Source organism: Oncorhynchus tshawytscha, unplaced genomic scaffold (genome assembly GCF_018296145.1).
Source record: "Oncorhynchus tshawytscha isolate Ot180627B unplaced genomic scaffold, Otsh_v2.0 Un_contig_4401_pilon_pilon, whole genome shotgun sequence".
NCBI classification, from domain to species: Eukaryota; Metazoa; Chordata; class Actinopteri; order Salmoniformes; family Salmonidae; genus Oncorhynchus; species Oncorhynchus tshawytscha.
The window spans coordinates 69,001-75,000 of record NW_024609094.1 but is presented as its reverse complement, the minus strand read 5'-3'; the positions used below and the strand labels follow the sequence as shown (position 1 = coordinate 75,000).

At 48.3% G+C, this 6,000-nt stretch overlaps 1 protein-coding gene across 1 annotated transcript in view; it reads right to left on the bottom strand.

Annotated features, from left to right (window-relative positions):
• Nucleotides 1-6,000, bottom strand: part of LOC121844268 (EH domain-binding protein 1-like) — a gene marked incomplete at its 3' end in the record, with an annotated part of 102,279 nt that overhangs the window by 27,943 nt on the left and 68,336 nt on the right. The window lies entirely within an intron of this gene.

Genomic DNA, 6,000 nt, shown 5'->3' with positions numbered 1-6,000 from the left:
GAGAAAAATACAGACAATCAGATTTGATTTGTGACAAATCTACACCAAGACAACACACAGACAGCCATTTTGAAAGGCCACAGACAGAGACAGACCATCTCACAGGGGACAGACAGACTCAGACCTACTGTAAAACAGACAGACAAGACTCAGGATGTACGAATATCAGACCTGTCTACAGACATTAAACAGGAATATCATGACCTGTCTATAGTGTTATTAAACAGAATATCATGACCTTTCAGATTTGATTAAACAGGGAATATCAAATCTAACCAGGAGAAACCACAACATACAGCCATTTTCTAATTAAACAGGGAATATCGCTGACCTTTCTATAGTGTCATTAAACAGACAACCATCTCACAGTGGATTAAAGGGAATATCATGACCTGTCTATGTAAAACCAGTGTTAAAACAGGGAATATCATGACCTGTCTATAGTGTCATTAAACAGGGAATATCATGACCTGTCTATAGTGTTATTAAACAGGGAATATCATGACCTGTCTATAGTGTTATTAAACAGGGAATATCATGACCTTTCTATAGTGTCATTAAACAGGGAATATCATGACCTTTCTATAGTGTCATTAAACAGGGAATATCATGACCTGTCTATAGTGTCATTAAACAGGGAATATCATGACCTGTCTATAGTGTCATTAAACAGGGAATATCATGACCTGTCTATAGACAGAGAGAGAAAGGGAGATCTGGACCAGAGAGAGAGACACGGACAGAGAGAGGGTGACAGAGAGACACGGACAGAGAGAGAAAGAAAGGGAGAGATGGACACGGACAGAGAGAAAGAAAGGGAGAGATGGACACGGACAGAGCGAGAAAGTGTTATTACATGGACAGAGAGAGACACGGACAGAGAGAGGGTGACAGAGAGAGAAAGAAGATGGACCAGAGAGAGAAAGTGAGAGATGGACAACGACAGAGAGAGAAAGGGAGAGATGGACCAGAGTGAGAGACACGGACAGAGAGAGAAAGTGAGAGAGAGACACGGACAGAGAGAGAAAGAAAGGGAGAGATGGACACGGACAGAGAGAGAAAGAAAGGGAGAGATGGACACGGACAGAGAGAGAAAGTGAGAGAGAGACATGGACAGAGAGAGACACGGACAGAGAGAGGGTGACAGAGAGAGAAAGTGAGAGATGGACCAGAGAGAGAAAGTGAGAGATGGACCAGAGAGAGAAAGTGAGAGATGGACAATGACAGAGAGAGGGTGACAGAGAGAGAAAGGGAGAGATGGACCAGAGTGAGAGACACAGACAGAGAGAGGATGACAGAGAGAGAAAGGGAGAGATGGACCAGAGTGAGAGACACGGACAGAGAGAGAAAGGGAGAGATGGACCAGAGTGAGAGACACAGACAGAGAGAGAAAGGGAGAGATGGACCAGAGTGAGAGACACGGACAGAGAGAGAAAGGGAGAGATGGACCAGAGTGAGAGACACGGACAGAGAGAGAAAGGGGAGATGGACCAGAGTGAGAGACACAGACAGAGAGAGAAAGGGAGAGATGGACCAGAGTGAGAGACACGGACAGAGAGAGAAAGGGGAGATGGACCAGAGTGAGAGACACGGACAGAGAGAGAAAGGGGAGATGGACCAGAGTGAGAGACACAGACAGAGAGAGAAAGGGAGAGATGGACCAGAGGGTTTCAGAGAGACACGGACAGAGAGAGAAAGGGGGATGGACCAGAGTGAGAGACACAGACAGAGAGAGAAAGGGGAGATGGACCAGAGTGAGAGACACGGACAGAGAGAGAAAGGGGGAGATGGACCAGAGTGAGAGACACAGACAGAGAGAGAAAGGGAGAGATGGACCAGAGTGAGAGACACGGACAGAGAGAGAAAGGGAGAGATGGACCAGAGTGAGAGACACGGACAGAGAGAGAAAGGGAGAGATGGACCAGAGTGAGAGACACGGACAGAGAGAGAAAGGGAGAGATGGACCAGAGTGAGAGACACGGACAGAGAGAGAAAGGGAGAGATGGACCAGAGTGAGAGAGTACTACTCTCCTGTCTGTAAGCATAGTGTCCTTCATGCAGCGGCTGCTGAGGAAACAAAATGTGCACGTGTGTGTGTGTGTGTGTGTGTGTGTGTATGAGGGGGCAAGGAGAAAACACACTCTGCCGAGGGGTTTCACATCCAGACACCACCAGATAGATAACACTCTGGGATTAACTCTCTCTCACTCCTTCCCACCACCTCCCTCTCCCCCACCACCTCCCTCTCCCCCACCACCTCTCTCCCACCCTGGCTCTCGCACTACTTCCCCTCTCCCCCACCACCACCTCTCTCCCACCTCTCTCTCTCCCCCCCACCACCTCTCTCCCACCCTGGCTCTCGCACTCTTCCCCTCTCCCCCACCACCACCTCTCTCCCACCTCTCTCTCTCCCCCCTACCACCACCTCTTCTCCCTTTCTCCTCGCCTCCCCTCTCCCTCCTTCCCTCTCCCCCACCACCTCTCTCCCCACCCTGGCTCTCTCCCTCCTTCCCTCTCCCCCACCACCACCTCTCTCTCTCCCTGGCTCTCGCACTCATTCCCACCACCTCTCCCTTTCTCCTCCCCTCCCCTCTCCCTCCTTCCCTCTCCCCCCCACCACCACCTCTCTCCCTCATCCTCTCTCTCCCTGGCTTTCTCTTTCTCCTCCTCTCTCTCTCTCTCTCTCTCTCTCTCTCTCACTCCTTCTCCCCCCCCCCGTCTATTTCTCTCTCTCCTTCAAAAATAAATACAGTGGTCTTTTCTGTGGCGGCAGGCCAGGAGACAGCAGCGGGCCAGGAGACAGAAGCAGGCCAGGAGACAGCAGCGGGCCAGGAGACAGCAGCGGGCCAGGAGACAGAAGCAGGCCAGGAGACAGAAGCAGGCCAGGAGACAGCAACAGGCCAGGAGACAGCAACAGGCCAGGAGACAGAAGCGGGCCAGGAGACAGAAGCGGGACAGGAGACAGAAGCGGCCAGGCGACAGTAGCGGGCCAGGCGACAGCAGCGGGCCAGGCGACAGCAGCGGGCCGGAAGACAGAAGCAGGCCAGACAACAGAAGCGGGCCAGGAGACAGTAGCGGGCCAGGAGACAGAAGCGGGACAGGAGACAGAAGCGGGCCAGGAGACAGAAGCGGGACAGGAGACAGAAGCGGGCCAGGAGACAGAGACAGAGCGGGACAGGAGACAGAAGCGGGACAGGAGACAGAAGCGGGCCAGGAGACAGAAGCGGGACAGGAAACAGAAGCGGGCCAGGAGACAGTAGCGGGCCAGGAGACAGAAGCGGGACAGGAGACAGAAGCGGGCCAGGAGACAGCAACGGGCCAGGAGACAGCAGCGGGCCAGGAGACAGAAGCGGGCCAGGAGACAGCAACGGGCCAGGAGACAGCAGCGGGCCAGGAGACAGACAGCGGGCCAGGAGACAGAAGCGGGACAGGAGACAGAAGCAGGCCAGGCGACAGTAGCGGGCCAGGCAGAGCAGCAGCGGGCCAGGCGACAGCAGCGGGCCGGAAGACAGAAGCAGGCCAGACAACAGAAGCGGGCCAGGCGACAGAAGCAATAGAAGCTGATTTGAACTGATGTAATGGAGTTTATTTGTGGGCAGTGACATGGTTCTCTGAAGGGTTAAGAGAGGTCACACACTGCCGCTCCCCGGTTCCTCTGCACAACAAAGGAGCTGGTGCTGTTTTAACTGGCTGTGTGACAGCAAGATCAGACAAAATAGCACTTATCAAAGGGACCGAGGAGAGAGAGAATATAGAAAGAGGGAAAGAAAGAGCATAGAAAGAGGGAGAGAAAGAGGAGAGAGAGAGAGAGAGAGAACAGAGAGAGAGAGAGAGACAGAGAGAGAAAGAGAGAGAGAGAGCACAGAGAGAGAGAGAGAGAGAGAGAGAGAGAGAGAGAATGCTGGAGAGAATATGGATCCATTGAATGAGAGATATTCTCATTCTGAAGCTGAGGGTGACTAGAGGTTGACTGGTGCTATACAGAGACTGGTAGTATGTACACTGAGACTGGTATTACACACTGAGACTGGTATTACATACTGAGATTGGTATTACACACTGAGACTGGTATTATACTGAGACTGGTATTACACTGAGACTGGTATTACACACTGAGATTGGTATTACACACTGAGACTGGTATTACACACTGAGACTGGTATTACACACTGAGACTGGTATTACACTGAGACTGGTATTACACACTGAGACTGGTATTACACACTGAGACTGGTATTACACACTGAGACTGGTATTACACACTGAGACTGGTATTATACACTGAGACTGGTATTACACTGAGACTGGTATTACACACTGAGATTGGTATTACACACTGAGACTGGTATTACACACTGAGACTGGTATTACACACTGAGACTGGTATTACACACTGAGACTGGTATTACACTGAGACTGGTATTACACACTGAGACTGGTATTACACACTGAGACTGGTATTACACACTGAGACTGGTATTACACACTGAGACTGGTATTACACACTGAGACTGGTATTATACACTGAGACTGGTATTATACACTGAGACTGGTATTATACTGAGACTGGTATTATACTGAGAACTGGTATTATACTGAGACTGGTATTATACTGAGACTGGTATTACACACTGAGACTGGTATTATACTGAGACTGGTATTACACACTGAGACTGGTATTATACACTGAGACTGGTATTATACTGAGACTGGTATTATACTGAGACTGGTATTACACACTGAGACTGGTATTACACTGAGACTGGTATTACACACTGAGACTGGTATTATACTGAGACTGGTATTATACTGAGACTGGTATTATACTGAGACTGGTATTACACACTGAGACTGGTATTACATACTGAGACTGGTATTACATACTGAGACTGGTATTACACACCGAGACTGGTATTACACACCGAGACTGGTATTATACTGAGACTGGTATTACATTGAGACTGGTATTACATACTGAGACTGGTATTACATTGAGACTGGTATTACATACTGAGACTGGTATTATACACTGAGACTGGTATTACACACTGAGACTGGTATTACACACTGAGACTGGTATTACACACTGAGACTGGTATTATACTGAGACTGGTATTACACTGAGACTGGTATTACACACTGAGACTGGTATTACACACTGAGACTGGTATTACACACTGAGACTGGTATTACACACTGAGACTGGTATTACACTGAGACTGGTATTACACACTGAGACTGGTATTACACACTGAGACTGGTATTACACACTGAGACTGGTATTACACACTGAGACTGGTATTACACACTGAGACTGGTATTATACACTGAGACTGGTATTATACTGAGACTGGTATTATACTGAGACTGGTATTATACTGAGACTGGTATTATACTGAGACTGGTATTACACACTGAGACTGGTATTATACTGAGACTGGTATTATACTGAGACTGGTATTATACTGAGACTGGTATTATACTGAGACTGGTATTACACACTGAGACTGGTATTATACACTGAGACTGGTATTATACACTGAGACTGGTATTACACTGAGACTGGTATTATACTGAGACTGGTATTACACACTGAGACTGGTATTATACTGAGACTGGTATTACACTGAGACTGGTATTACACACTGAGACTGGTATTACACACTGAGACTGGTATTACACTGAGACTGGTATTACACTGAGACTGGTATTACACTGAGACTGGTATTACACTGAGACTGGTATTACACTGAGACTGGTATTACACACTGAGACTGGTATTACACACTGAGACTGGTATTACACACTGAGACTGGTATTACACTGAGACTGAGACTGGTATTACACTGAGACTGGTATTACACTGAGACTGGTATTACACTGAGACTGGTATTATACTGAGACTGGTATTATACTGAGACTGGTATTATACTGAGACTGGTATTACATACTGAGACTGGTATTACACACTGAGACTGGTATTATACTGAGACTGGTATT